The 14,873-nt window shown below is 50.4% G+C and overlaps 1 protein-coding gene across 5 annotated transcripts in view; it reads left to right on the top strand.

The window, feature by feature from the left end:
- CAMKK2 (calcium/calmodulin dependent protein kinase kinase 2) overlaps positions 1-14,873 on the top strand; it is a 64,416-nt gene that overhangs the window by 8,615 nt on the left and 40,928 nt on the right. Inside the window, exon 2 of one of the 5 annotated variants that reach the window (XM_032242115.1) lies at positions 4,853-5,049. The exons of the other annotated variants lie outside the window; for them this stretch is intronic. The gene's annotated coding sequence lies outside the window, so the exon portion shown is untranslated. The remainder of the gene's footprint in view (positions 1-4,852; positions 5,050-14,873) is intronic. 5 annotated transcript variants of the gene reach the window in all.

The raw sequence follows: 14,873 nt of genomic DNA, 5'->3' as shown, positions 1-14,873 counted from the left end.
GCATGCCTGTAATTCCAGCTACTTGGGAGACTGAGGCAGGAGAATCGCTTGAACTGGGGAGGCAGAGGTTGCAGTGAGCCAAGATCATGCCACTGAACTCCAGCCTGGGTGAGAGTGAGACTCTGCCTTAAAAAAAAAAAAAAAAAAAAAAAGGAGGAGGGGAAGCCAAGGAAGAGAAGGTACATCAGGAAAGGATACAGACCCCAGAGGACCTTGAGCCTTGATTTTCTCATCTATGAAATGGAGCCTCCCACATCTACCTAGAGGGTGGCTATAGAGCTGATCTTCTATATGGAAGCCCCCAGTACACAGCTCAGCTCAAGGTAATTGTTCCCAAAAGATCACATCCTCCCTTCCTCTCTGCACTCTGCCTCCCCTGTCTGCAACACGGGGGGGAAAGGAGGGGTGTGGGGTGGGGGGGTTGGGTTCAGGAGCTGATCTTCCCTGGGCTTCCTCTCATGCCAGCTTTCCATTTCTGCTTTCTTGGCGGGTATTCCTGGAAAAGCTATCAGGACAGACTGGGCTGCCTCCACTCATGGCCACAGGGCCATGGCACTGTCTGTCTGGTTAGGTTTTCTCTACTTTGTGGATTTATTCACTTGGAAAAAAAGTCTCACAAAATATATAATAATAAAATCACATGGGGACCTGCATTTAACAAATCATGGCTGGGTGTAGTGGCTCACAACTGTAATCTCAACACCTTTGGATGCCAAGGCAGGAGGATCACTTGAGCCCAAGAGTTCAAGACTAGCCTAGACCTTGTCTCTACAAAAAAATTTAAAAATATTAGCCAGGCGTGGTGGTGCAGGCCTGTAGTCCCAGCTACTTGGGGGCCGAGGCAGGAGGATCTCTTGAGCCTGGGAGGTTGAGGCTGCAGTAAGCCATGATGGCACTACTGCATTTCAGCCTGGGCAACCCCATCTCAAAAACAAAACCAAAACAAACAAATAACCATCATAACTGAAAAGAATGGAACTGAATAAAATCTAGACTGTCCCTGAAAAATCACACTTGTAATGAAATGACCATGACTTGATCCAGGAGGCAATGGGTTTGTTTTATTTTGAGACGGAGTTTCGCTCTTGTTGCCCAGGCTGGAGTGCAGTCACACTGATCTTGGCTCACTGCAGCCTCCACCTCTGGGGTCCCAGCGATTCTCCTGTCTCAGCCCCTGGAGCAGCTGGGATTACAGGTGTGCGCTACCATGCCTGGCAATTTTTGTAATTTTAGTAGAGACAGGGTTTCACCATGTTGGCTAGTGTGGTCTCGAACTCCTGACCTCAAGTGATCCACCCACCTGGGCCTCCCAAAGTGCTGGGATTACAGGCATGAGTCACGGTGCCTGGCTGTGGCTCCTTATCCTGGCAAATTATGCTCATTTTCTGATGGAGTGGAGTCCACCTTCCCTGGGAGGTTATGGGATGGAAAGCATTTCCGAATAGTTTTTTGGTCTGAAAAATAAGATTTGGCATTACTATTTGTTTTCTACCCTGATTGGACCCCTTCCTCAACAAAACCAAAATAATAACAACAAAAAAGCCATCTTTAAAATGGTGTATATTCTGTTAGGTATTGGAGGGAAGACCCCTGGCTCCTGCTTTCCCTATCGGGGATGTTACTGATCAAAATGGGAAAGGGATGATTTTAGCTGCCCATATTTTCAGTTTCTGTGGTGTTTGTCATATTGCCACTGAATTTCTTTTTTCAATTATGAAACATTTTAAGCATAGGGAAAAGCCAAAGTTTTGTTTTGCTTTGTTTTTTTGAACTGGCTTGCTTTTTGGAAAGCTGGAAGGAGGCCCGGGAGGTGACGGAAACGGGGCAGAGCGGGGTGCCCTGGCTCTGTAGCCTCAACCCTTCACCCAGCCCACTCTTATGGTTGGGCAGGGGCGCTGGTGACAAGCTGTGCCCTGGGAACTGAGAAATACTGGGGCTTGGTTCCTGTCCCCCGAGAAGCTCCCAGGTGAGTGGCCTTTTGGAAAAGATGAACAATTCTGGCATCCTTTCCCTTTTGAAAAGGAACGAAAGAAAATGAGAAGATTCTGTTGTGCCCCCACCCCCACCCCACCCCACCCCATCCTGAAAGCTGCTGAGAAACTATTTTTATGTTGCCTCTTTTTATCCTGGTGGCTTCTGTAAATAGTTGAGAGACGGCAGTTGCCGAGATAAAAATGCTAATCCCAACCTGGAAAAGAGAGAGGGACGGTGGTCCTCAGAGGAGAGGCGGGTGGGAGTCAGCAGGGAGGCCACGGTGGTGCCCCTCTGCCCGTGCTTATGCATGAGGCAGGAACCCAGTGGGTGGGGAAGGAGGCCTGTGGGTGGTGCCTGAGAGAAGCTTCTGTTAGAGAAGTTTAAATGGGGAACTAGTGTTTTGCGGGGGCCAGGGTGCAGGGGGAGAGCACATTCCCTTTTCTGTTTTTGAAATGTGCTTTGGGGCATTGCCTTCAAGGCTTCTGGCAGAGAAATATTTCATTTAGGTTCATCCCAGACAGTGCTGCCCTCTGGGTCCAGGCGTGGGGACAGGTGGCCCCTCAGAGCTGTAGAGCTGGCTCCCTGCGCTCTTCTTGTCCCTCACCTGAGGAGGCTTGCAGCTAGATTTAGCATGATGTCCAAAAGGTGGGGAGGAGGGAGGGAGAAGGGTCGTGGGTGGCCCAGGCACACACCTGTGTGTTTGGAGCTGTCCCTCTCCATCTGTGATTTGCCAAGAGCATGCCGGAGTTGAAGTCTTTTTCTTGTTCGTTACAAACTGAAATTCCAGGTGTTTTCCAGCCTCTTCCTTCTGTTCCATGAACGATTGGGAAGGGTGCAGTGGGGAGAGGAAGGAAGGTGGTTTCTACCCTTTATTTCTAAATGCCTCCCTTCTAAACACACACCCAGAGTTACCCCCACATTCATAACTTCCTCACACTCCAAGACTGGGGTTACCCGTGCACATCTGGCTTTATTTTTATTAATTTTTTTTTTTTTTTTTTTTGAGACGGAGTTTCGCTCATGTTACCCAGGCTGGACTGCAATGGCGCGATCTCGGCTCACCGCAGCCTCCGCCTCCTGGGTTCAGGCAATTCTCCTGCCTCAGCCTCCTGAGTAGCTGGGACTACAGGCGTGCACCACCATGCCCAGCTAATTTTTTGTATTTTTAGTAGAGACGGGGTTTCACCGTGTTGACCAGGATGGTCTCGATCTCTTGACCTCGTGATCCACCCGCCTCGGCCTCCCAAAGTGCTGGGATTACAGGCTTGAGCCACCACGCCCGGCCCTAATTTTTTTTTAATTTAACATTTTTTTTGAGACAGAGCCTTTCTCTATTGCTCATGCTAGAATGCAGTGGTGCAATCACTGCTCACTACAGCCTCAACCACCTGGCCTCACGGGATCCTGCCACCTCAGCCTCCCACGGAGCTGGGACCACAGGTGTGCAGCACCACACTGGGCTAATTTTTAAATTTTTTTTGTGGTGATGGGGTCTTGCTGTGTTGCCCAAGCTGGTCTCAAACTCCTGGCCTCAAGCAGTTGTCCTGCCTCGGCCTCCCAAAGCACTAGGATTACAGGCATTAGCCACCACTGTGCCTGGCCCACACCGGGCTTTAGATGCCTGACTGCATGACTAGGGCCATTCTTTCAATGCTATTTTGTTATTGACTGAGTAATAGCTGCCTAAGAACTCTTAAGGCAAGTTGGCCCTGGCGAGCAGCAAGACAGCAGAGCTGCTTGCTCTGAGCATCCAGGACGGCAGGGATCACTGGGCTGCAGGGCAGGCCACCTGGACCTCTTCCTGGTGTCACTGCAAGCCTGCTGGGCTGCCTGGATGAGGTCATCTCAACCTCCCTGAGTGTCAGTTACTGCATCTACAGCCTCTCTTGCGTTGATTGCAAAAGCCGTGTGAGAGTGTGCTCTTACGACACGCGGAAGCAAGGGTGGGAAATTATATGCATACACTGTTTTTAATTTTGTGAAATGTGATGCATATGGACAAGGGCTAGAAGGGAAGAGGAAAAGAGTGAAGTTAGCATGGTAGGATTAGAGATTTAAGAGATCTTGCTTTAAAATAAATTGAAACCGGCTAAGCACAGTGGCTCATGTCTGTAATCCCAGCACTTTGGAAGGCTGACACAGGTGGATCTCTTGAGCCCAGGAGTTTGAGACCAGCGTGGGTAACATGGTGAAACCCCATCTCCACAGAAAAGACAAAAAATTAGCCAAGTGTGGTGGTGTGTGCCTGTAGTCCCAGCTACTCGGGAGGTAAAGTGGGAGGATCACCTGGGCCCAGGAGTTCGAGACTGCAGGGAGCTGTGATTGCACCACTGCACTCTAGCCTGGGCAACAGAGTGCAAAAAAAATGAAGCCAATTGAGTGCCTTGAATTTGAATTCAATAACTGCCCAAGTTCTTTCTTGGCAACAGCTTCTATGTGGTGAGCATTCACACCTGTGCCCTCCTGAAGCACTCATTAGCTGGCTGATGATGGGCAAGTCGGGCAGGCTCCCCGTGCCTCAGTTTCCTCACTGGTGGAACAGGGATAATAACAGGACCTATTTAGCCAGGCATAATGGTGCCACCTGTAGTTACAGGTGATTTAGGGGACTTGAATGCTAGAGCCCAGGAGATCAAGTCTGCAGTGAGCCAAGATTGTGCCCCAGTACTCCAGCCTGGGTGACAAGAGTGAGACCCTGTCTCAAAAAAAACAAACAAAACAGTCCCTATAACTCATGAGGCGGTTATGACAATTAAATGAGATGACACAGGCTTAGAAGAGTGCCAGGCACTGAAGAAGGCTAGCCATTAGTATCACTGCATCTGAGCAATGCGATTCTTGTGTTGAAATGCCAGTTTCTTCTCTCCCTGTTCATCAGCCCTTCCCTGCCCCATCCTTGATGTTTTCAGATTAAAAGGAAGAAGAAAAGCAGTGTTGGAAGTGCTGGTTTCTGCCTGCCAAGGCAAAGGCTGTCCAGGTTGCCAGAGGCCTTGCAGCTGCCTGGCAGTTTGGCTTGGATAAGAGCCTTGGGGTGTAGGGAGATAGCAGCTTTCCTCTCAGTCATCTCTGTCATTGGTAAGTCAGGGCCCTTGACTCTAAATGATGGAAAAGTTATTATGAAATAGCATAAGCAAAAATGGAAATGTGTTGACTCATGTAGTTAAAAACTCCTGAGATACATGAGCTTCAGGCATGGCCGAATCCAGGTACCAAAACAGTGTCTTCAGTCTCAGCTCTTTTCCATCCATTACCTCTCTTTTCTCTTCTGAGACTTCATTCTGAAGCAGGGTTCTCCCCAGCCCCTGATAGCTTTAGAAATCTATCTTCTGAGCTCTAGTTTCAATAGAAAGGACGTTCTTTTCAACACTTCCACAAAACCACAGAATAAGACCCAATAGACTGACTTGGGTCATCTCTCTTTTTTTGAGACAGGATTTCACTGTGTCACCCAGGCTGGAGTGCAGTGGTGTGATCACTACTCACTGCTGCCTCAACCTCCCCAGCTCAAATGATCCTCCCACCTCAGCCTCCCTAGTAGCTGGGACTACAGGTGTACACCACCATGCCCAGCTAGCTTTTAGTATTTTTGTAGAGATGAGGTCTCCCCATGTTGCCCAGGCCAATCTCAAAACTCCTGGGCTCAAGGGATCTGCCCATCTCAGCCTTCCAAAGTGCTAGAAGTATAGGTGTGAGCCACGATGCCCGGCCCACACATCTGCTCTTCTCTTTCTTTTTTTTTTTTTTTTTTCTTTCAGATAAGATCTTACTCTGTTGCCCATGCTGGAGTGCAGTGCAGTGGTGTGATCTTAGCTCACTGCAGCCTCCTCCTCCTGGGTTCAAGTGATTCTCATGCCTCAGCCTCCTGAGTAGCTGGGATAACAGGGATGTGCCACCATACCCGGCTAATTTTTGTATTTTTAGTAGAAATGGAGTTTCACCATGTTGGCTAGGCTGGTCTCGAACTCCTGGCCTCAAGTGATCTGCCCACCTTGGCCTCCCAAAGTGCTGGGATTACAGGTGTGAGCCACTGCACTCAGCCTCACATATACTCTTGAGTTACCCACTTGACCAGAGCAATTGATGACTGGCTGGCCAGGCTTGAGTCATGTTTGAATCTCTGAAGCTGATGGTAGGGTCAGCTCCATAGGGCCACCTCTCACATGGAGGGATGCCTTCCCAGACATATATTGAGCTACTGTTATCAGACTAAAGAAACGTCAACTATAGGCCAGCTAACGAAAGCTTCTGACCTTCTTAGTGGCCTTGGGATGGAAGAAATAACAACTTCTGTCCAGTATTTACTGAGTGCTAGCAGTGTCCTAGAAAGTTCTAGGCCCTAGAATTCAGCTGTAAACAAGGAGGGCAAAGTCACAGCTCTCATGAGTTAGTCATGTCCATGTCCCTGTGCCCAAACCCTGTGCATTTCTCCTCCAAGCCCTTTTTAAAAAAAAAAAAAAAAATTTATTTTATTTTATTTTTTTAAAGATAGGGTTTCACCATGATGGCCAGGCTGGTCTTGAACTCTTGACCTCAGGTGATCCACCCACCTCAGCCTCTCAAAGTGTTAGGATTACAGGCGTGAGCCACTGCGTCCAGCTTCTCCTCCAAGCACTTTGAGACTCTGTGCCTTCGTTCTTGTCTCTCTCAAACACAGGTCGAGGTTCCCAGGAAGGCAGAGGAATGGGCTGCATGTTCTCCCTGGTTAGAGATTTTGGCCCAGCCTGGACTTTATTCAGAATGCAGTATGTGGACATGGCAAGGCTGCACCTGTGATTGTTGGCCCCTTCCTGAAAAACATAGCCTGGTCGGGCATGTGGACTCACACCTGTAATCCTAGCACTCTGGGAGGCTGAGGCGGGTGGATCACTTGAAGTCAGGAGTTTGAGACCAACCCTGGGCAACATGGTGAAACCCTGTCTCCACTGAAAAATACAAATATTAGCTGGGCATGGTGGTGCGCCTGTAGTCCCCGGCTACTTGGCAAGCTGAGGCAGGAGAATTGCTTAAATCTGGGAGGCGGAGGTTGCAGTGAGCCGAGATCGTACCACTACACTCCAGCCTGGGCAACAGAGCAAGGCTCCGTCTCAAAAACAACAACAACAACAACAGTCAGCCCAATTGTCGCCCTGCCTGGAACCACTGCGTGATTTGGGCAAATCAGTAAATCCTTCTGAGCCTTCATTTTTCTCATTAGTTGAATGAAACGGTCAGAGCAGGTGACCACCGATGTGTGCCCGTCTTCGCAGTGATGTTCAGTGACTCAAAAGCAGGGGCTGCAGACTCAGGCACCTATAGTGGGGAGGCAGGGCGTGAGATGTGAGCCAAGGGGAGGGCGTGGCCTGCGGCAGGCAGCCTGTCCTCAGCTTCTGGGAGGCACTGGGGAGTGGGGAGGACTGCGGCGTGCTGGCGAGCGTGTCCCTTGCCAGAGCTGCAGCGAGTGGTTGCCAGGATAGAACACAGGCCCAGTGCTATCAGTGTGCAGTTCTTCAAGAGAATCTGGAAACCTGCACTTTTTTCTGAAATCTCCTGGCTCTGAAATGTTGGCATCTCATTCAAATCATTATTTATTTATTTATTTAGAGATAGGCTCTCACTCTGCCACCCAGCCTGGAGTGCAGTGGTACAATCATAGTTCACTGCAGCCTCCAACTCCTGGGCTCAAGCCATCCTCCTGCCTCAGCCTCCTGAGTAGCTGAGACTACAGGTGTGAGCTACCATCCCCAGCTGATTTTAAAAAATTTTTGTAGAGATGGGGTCTCACTATGTTGCCCAGGCTGATCTTGAACTCTTAGCATCAAGCCATCCTCCCACCTCAGCCTCCGAGAGTGCTGGGATTACAGCCATGAGCACCTCTTCTTCAGATAGCTTTGAACCTGGTGTACAGCCAACATGTCGGCGGCCACATGTCATTCGGGAGTCAGTGCTTGCAACCTTTCTGTTTTAGGGACTATGGTGAGGACAGGGTATCTGAAGCCTGAGAGATCTCGATTGCCATCTGACAAGGGAGGGCTTTTGTCTTTGGGGACCCAGTTGTTTCACTGGCCCTAAACTAAAGAGCACTGAAGGAGTGCGTGTTGTAGCAGTTGGTGTCACCGGATCTGATCATCCTGCTTAGCTAGGCAAGGGCCCTGGGTCTGGAATATTCTAGCACCGCCTCTACGGATGCAGCTGAGCCTCTCAGGTCTCCCCCTTGAGCTTTGGGAAACGCTTCAGAGTCTGTGGCCTCCAAGGCAGCCGGCTTCCCCGAACCCCACTGGTTGGGCGGGGTGCTGGATTGTCTTCCTAGAGAAGCTGTGACCAAGCCCCACTCGCTGGGTGGCTTCAAAGACAGAGGTCTGTTCTGTCAGTTCTAGAGGCCAGAAGTCTGGATCAAGCTTCAGCAGGACTGGTTCCTTCTGAGCGCTGGAGGGGAGTCTGTTCCAGGCCTCTGTCCTGGTGGCTGGTGGTTGTTGACAATCTCTGACACTCCTAGGCCTATAGAAGGAGCCCCCACCCGCCTCCTTGTCCGCGTGGCCGTCTCCCTCTGTGCTGTCTGTACGTCTGCATTTCCCCTTTACTAGACTAGGCCTGTTGGACTAATGACCTCATTTTCACTTCATCATCTCTGTAAAGGCCTATCTCCAAATAAGGCCACATTCTGAGGTCCTGAGGGTTAGAACTGCCACATACCTTTTTGGGGGACACAGGTCAGCTCACAACAGGGTCCAAGCCCAGTCCCTGTAGCTTTGCCCTGGGCCGCCCTTGGCTCTAGTAGTCATCATCGGCTTCCCACAAAGCTCTGGCTCCTTCCAGCCCCTGCTCCTCAACTTGCTTCCTGCTCCCGGCTCCAGACCCTGGGAACTTGTTTCTGTTGCCCTCCCTCTCCCACCTCTTTTCCACAGGGGGCCTTCTCAGAAGCTGTTTCCTCTGCTGGGAACAAATTCCTCCTCCCTTAGCACCTACTCACCCTGTAGGTTTCAGCCTAAATAGCCTTTCCCCAAGAGGGGCCTTTTTTCACCCACCCTTAGATCTCAAGTGGGCCCCTCTGCTGTTCTCTTTGGTCACACCCTGGTCTTCGGCCCTAGTCTGTGCTTGTAGACTCACTTGCACATCTGCTGTTTTTTTTTAAGACAGAGTCTCATCCTCTCACCCAGGCTGGAATGCAGTGGTGCAATCTCGGCTCACTGCAACCTCTACCTCTGGGTTCAAATGATTCTCCTGCCTCAGCCTCCTGAGTAGCTGGGATTACAGGCGCCCACCACCACACCCAGCTAATTTTTTTTGTATTTTTAGTAGAGATGGAGTTTCACCATGTTGGCCAGGCTGGTCTCGAACTCCTGACCTTGTGATCTGCCCACCTCGGCCTCCCAAAGTGCTGGGATTAAAGGTGTGAGCCACCTTTGGCTCTCACCTACCATTTTTTTTTTTTTTTTTTTAGACAAAGTCTCGCTCTGTCATCTAGGCTGGAGTGCAGTGGTGTGATCTTGGCTCACTGCAACATCCACCTCCCGGGTTCAAATGATTCTCCTGACTCAGCCCCAAGTAGCTGGGATTATAGGTGCAAGCCACCATGCCCAGCTAATTTTTGCATTTTTAGTAGAGACGGGGGTTTCACCATGTTGGCCATGCTGGTTTCGAACTCCTGACCTCAGGTGATCCACCCGCCTCGACCTCCCAAAGTGCTGGGATTACAGGTGTGAGCCACCGTGCCCAGCCTTGTGCACCTACTTTTAAATGTTGGTATCCCTCACTGGACTGTCAATCACTTGAGGGCAAAACCACATCCGTTTTGTTTATCCAGCAGATGATCATTCCTTTATAATTACTCGATGAAAGAACAAATGAATGAATTTCCTTGAGGACCTCTGTGGGCCTCAGTTTCCCCATGTGAGACAGAGTATGGCTGGCTGAGCTCATTTTCCCAGGGGGATACTGATGTCCTAGGCAGGACATCGTCTGTGGCCTTGGCAGGATCCTTGAAGCTGTTTTGGGCCTTTATGTTGTGCCTGGGATGAGGCAGCCTCAGGGGTGTCTGGGCTTGGGAGCACCTCCTCCCTGGGCAGCTTGCTGTGGGGGAGGCAGTGGACGCAGCTTGGAAACAGCCCCGAGGAAATGAGAAGGTGTTTCCTGGAGGCCCGTGCCACTTGGCTTCCTGGCAGAGGAAGGAACGTTTCCCTCATCCTGGCCCGGGTCCCAGGTCCATCTGCTCCAGGAAGGCTCTGGTGGCTCAGGACAAGCTGCCCTGTGAGAGGGAAGAGGGTAGAGGCACGGCCTTGGGGGATGGCCTCTGCTTGGATTTCTTGGGCAAGGATGCGGGGCCAGGGCCAACATTTTGTCAAATCCAACCAACTTTGCAAAAAGGTCCTCCCTCTCTCCATCCCTGGAATCGAATGCTTCACTGTCTGTCCCTGGCAGAGGGCCTGTCCTGTGAGGGTTACATGGCCAGGCAGTTAGCTCGTGCTGGGTGCCTGTTGAGAGCTCAGTTGAATGTTAGCTGTTGCTGTTTCCAGGCTGAACTATTGTCTCTTTGCATGATTTCTTTCTCCTGGACAGAGCGTTGGTAGCTTTCATCAGATCTTTGTAGGGCCTGTGACCCCCAAACCATTCAGGACACTGGCCTAGACTCTGTAGGCATCTGTGAGACAAGAAGCCCCTGGATGGCCGGGCGTGGTGGCTCAAGCCTGTAATCCCAGCACTTTGGGAGGCCAAGGTAGGCGGATCACCTGAGGTCAGGAGTTCAAGATTAGCCTGGCCAACATGGTGAAACCTCATCTCTATTAAAATACAAAAATTAGCCAGGCATGAAGGCGGGCGCCCGTAATCCCAGCTACTTGGGAGACTGAGATGGGAGAACTGCTTGAAGCCAGAGACGGTGTTTGCAGTGAGCCAAGATCAAACCACTGTACTCTAGCCTGAGCGGCTAAGTGAGACTCTGTCTCAAAAAAAAAAAAAGAAAAGAAAAAGCCCCTGGATGCACCTCGTCCTGTCATATCCTGTGGTACTGAGGCCTGCGTCCCCTGGGCTCCTCTCTGCTGAGCTCTGGGGTTTCATGCCTGCCCCACCAGCGCTGAGGCCACTGTCCTGGGTCTGAGGCATCTTTCCTCTCCGTCCTCCTCCAGACCAAAAAGGCTGAGATTCCGTCAGAGCTGTGAGGGAGGCCCCGTCAAGATGCCAGCTTGCCAAGGAGGCTGATTAAAAGCAGCCTTGCCGGGGGCGGATGGCTCGGCGCCCTTGGCCTGGAGTAGGGATTGATAAGCAATTGTATTTCTGTTGGTGGAAAAAAAAAATCTTCATTGACTTTCCCAGGTACTGCCAGGCCTCATTTTCTTCTCAGGAACCCTTGCAGCCCTATCAGAGGCAGCTCTAGGATGGGGGAGAGACTGCCTGCCCTTGGGGACGCAGACCACACGGCCAGGGCTGAGGGACACACCCAGGAGCAGGCTATCTCGCCTGGACATCAGTCCTCATGGGAACATTCCAGAGCATAGGCTATCTACCACAGCAGGCCATGGGCAACTGGATTAGTCTGTTTTTGTGCTGCTGATAAAGACATACCTGAGACTGGGCGATTTACAACAGAAAGAGGTTTAATTGGACTTATAGTTCCACGTAGCTGGGGAAGCCTCACAATCACGGCAGAAAGCAAGGAGGAGCAAGTCCCGTCTTACATGGAAGGCAGCAGGCAGACAGAATGGGGAAGATGCCAAAGTGGAAACCCCTGCTAAAAACCATCAGATCTGGTGAGACTTACTACCATGAGAACAGTATGGGAGAAACCGCCCCCACGTTTCAGTGATCTCCCACCAGGTCCCTCCTACAACACATGGGAATTATGGGAGTGCAATTCAAGATGAGACTTGGGTGGGGACACAGAGTCAAACCATATCAGCATCCAACAGGTAATTGTTGAGGTAACAGTTTCTGAGCACGTGCCGGGTGTGATTCTGAGTGCTTGGTTCATCTAATCCTGTGACTATCAGATGGGCACCGACTTTACAGGATGCTTTACAGGATTACTTTAAGCTGAACTTCAGAGGATCTGAGTTTCCTCTTCTGGGAGATAAGGATCATGAAAAGGATAAGTAAAGTAGCCGCAGCTAGGGACACACAGAAATATGGAACTTGAGTTGTATTCTGTCATTGACAGAGAAGCTGAAACAGGGACAGAGTTGACGATTTCTTTCTCAGATACAGTAAGGAGGGTGGGGGATACAGGAATAGGAGATAAGACCTCCAGCCCCATCGGATCCCATAGCATATGAGGCCTTATCATCATAACTCCTATCCTGGCTACAGGTATTTTCTTTCCTTTAAAATTTCTTTTTTTTGCCCGGGCATGGTGGCTCACACCTGTGGGTGGATCACCTGAGGTCAGGAGTTTGAGACTAGCCTGACCAACATGGAGAAACCCCGTCTCTACTAACACACACACACACACACACCCCCTCTTTTTTTTTTGAGATGAAGTCTCCCTCTGTCCCCTAGACTGGCGTGCAGTGACATGATCTTGCCTCACTGCAACCTCTGCCTCCCGGGTTCCAGTGATTCTCCTGCCTCAGCCTCCTGAGTAGCTGGGATTACAGGCGCCCACCACCAAGCCCAGCTAATTTTTGTATTTTTAGTAGAGATGGGGTTTCACCATGTTGGCCAGGCTAGTCTGGAACTCCTGACCTCAAGTGATCCCCCCGCCTCGGCCTCCCAAGGTGTCGGGATTACAGGTGTGAACCACCGCACCTGGCCTGAATCAGACTATTCTAGATTCTTTATGTAACTGAAATCTTACCATACTTGTTTTTTTGTATCTGGCTTGTTTCACTTAGCGTATGTCTTCACGGTTTGTCTGTGTTGTAGCGTGAGTCAGTTTTCTTCCTTTTGTGGCTGTATAGTATTCTGTTGTGTGGTTCTGCCACATTTTGTTTATTCATCGTCTGTTGATGGACACTTGGTTATTTCCACCTTTTGGCTATTATGAATGATGTTGCTGTGAACACTGGTGTACAAGTATCTGTTTGAGTCCCTGCTTTCAATTCTGTTGGGTCTATACCTAGGAGAGGAGTTGTTGGTTATATGGTAACTCCATGTTTAAGTTTCTGGGGAACCACCAGGCTGCCTCACTGTAGTTTGAATTTGCAGTTCTCTCACTAGGCGACTGAGCATCTTGCCACATGGTTGGATTCTTTGGTGTTCTTTTACCACACTCTCTGTGCATGAATCAGGCCCGTGTCAGCGCTGAAATGTTGTGTTTTTCCCTTTTGCCTTTCCCGTTGGACTTTCCTGCTACTTGCTTGGCATAGTAGCTATTCCATCAATTCTTCTCTGTCCGAGAGGGCTGAGAGACGTTTTCTGCCTCTCAGCCAGATCCTCCAGGGAGCTCTGTCTTTCCACTGTCTGTACCTTCCTCTCTGTTCCCCACCCACCACCACCCAGTGTCATCAGAGATACCATTTTATTCATTCATAAGCTCTCTACCGAGTCCCTACTGTTTTTCTGGGACCTCCAGAGAGACCCTTTGTGATACGGGTGATTGGCATGGAGTGGCCATCAACCACAGGTGTCTGTCCACGGATGTACTCCCTGAATTCCAGCGGAACCTGTGACATTTGTCCCGCAGAATTTGTCAAACATGTGAACCAAAGGTTAATGTTCTGTCCCAGAGATGGTAAGATTTGATAGCCTAAGGGGATGTGTTAATCTTTTTTTGGTGGGGGATGAATCTTGTTCTGTCGCCCAGGTTGGAGTGCAGTGGCGCGATCTCGGCTCACTCTGCAACCTCTGCTTCCCGGGTTCAAGTGATTTCCTGTCTCAGCCTCCTGAGTAGCTGGGATTACAGGTGCCTGCCACCATGCCTGGCTAATTTTTGTGTTTTCGGTAGAGATAGGGTTTTACCATGTTGGCCAGGCTGGTCTCGAACTCGTGACCTCAGATGATCCACCCTCGGCCTCCCAAGGTTCTGAGATTACAGGCGTGAGCCCCTGCACCCGGCGTTTTTGTTTTTTCTTTTCTTTTTTTGAGACGGAGTCTCATGTTGTCGCCCAGGTTGGAGTGCAATGGTGTGATCTCAGCTCACTTCACCCTCCGCCTCCTGGGTTCAAGCGATTCTCCTCCCTTAGCCTCCTGAGTAGCTGGGATTACAGGTGTGTGCCACCATGCCTGGCTAATTTTTTTTTTTTTTTTTTTGAGACGGAGTTTCGCTCTTGTTACCCAGGCTGGAGTGCAATGGTGCGATCTCGGCTCACCGCAACCTCCGTCTCCTGGGTTCAGGCAATTCTCCTGCCTCAGCCTCCTGAGTAGCTGGGATTACAGGCACGCGCCACCATGCCCAGCTAATTTTTTGTATATTTAGTAGAGACGGGGTTTCACCATGTTGACCAGGATGGTCTCGATCTCTTGACCTCGTGATCCACCCGCCTCGGCCTCCCAAAGTGCTGGGATTACAGGCTTGAGCCACCGTGCCCGGCCTGCCTGGCTAATTTTTGTATTTTTAGTAGAGATGGAGTTTTACCATGTTGATCAGCTGGTCTCAAACTCCTGACCTTGTGATCCACCCACCTCGGTCTCCGAAAGTGCTGAGATGACAAGCGTGAGCCATTGCACCCTGCCTTTTTTAAAAAAAATTGAGGGCCGGGCGCGGTGGCTCAAGCCTGTAATCCCAGTACTTAGGGAGGCCGAGGTGGGTGGATCACGAGGTCAAGAGATCGAAACTATCCTGGTCAACATGGTGAAACCCCGTCTCTACTAAAAATACAAAAAATTAGCTGGGCATGGTGGCGCATGCCTGTAATCCCAGCTACTCAGGAGGCTGAGGCAGGAGAATTGCCTGAACCCAGGAGGCGGAGGTTGCGGTGAGCCGAGATCGCGCCATTGCACTCCAGCCTGGGCAACAAGAGCGAAACTCCGTCTCAAAAAAAAAAAAAAAAAAG

Source organism: Sapajus apella, unplaced genomic scaffold (assembly GCF_009761245.1).
Source record: "Sapajus apella isolate SASKATOON/1434 unplaced genomic scaffold, GSC_monkey_1.0 scaffold2, whole genome shotgun sequence".
Classification (NCBI taxonomy): Eukaryota; Metazoa; Chordata; class Mammalia; order Primates; family Cebidae; genus Sapajus; species Sapajus apella.
This window is presented reverse-complemented; position numbering and strand designations above follow the sequence as displayed.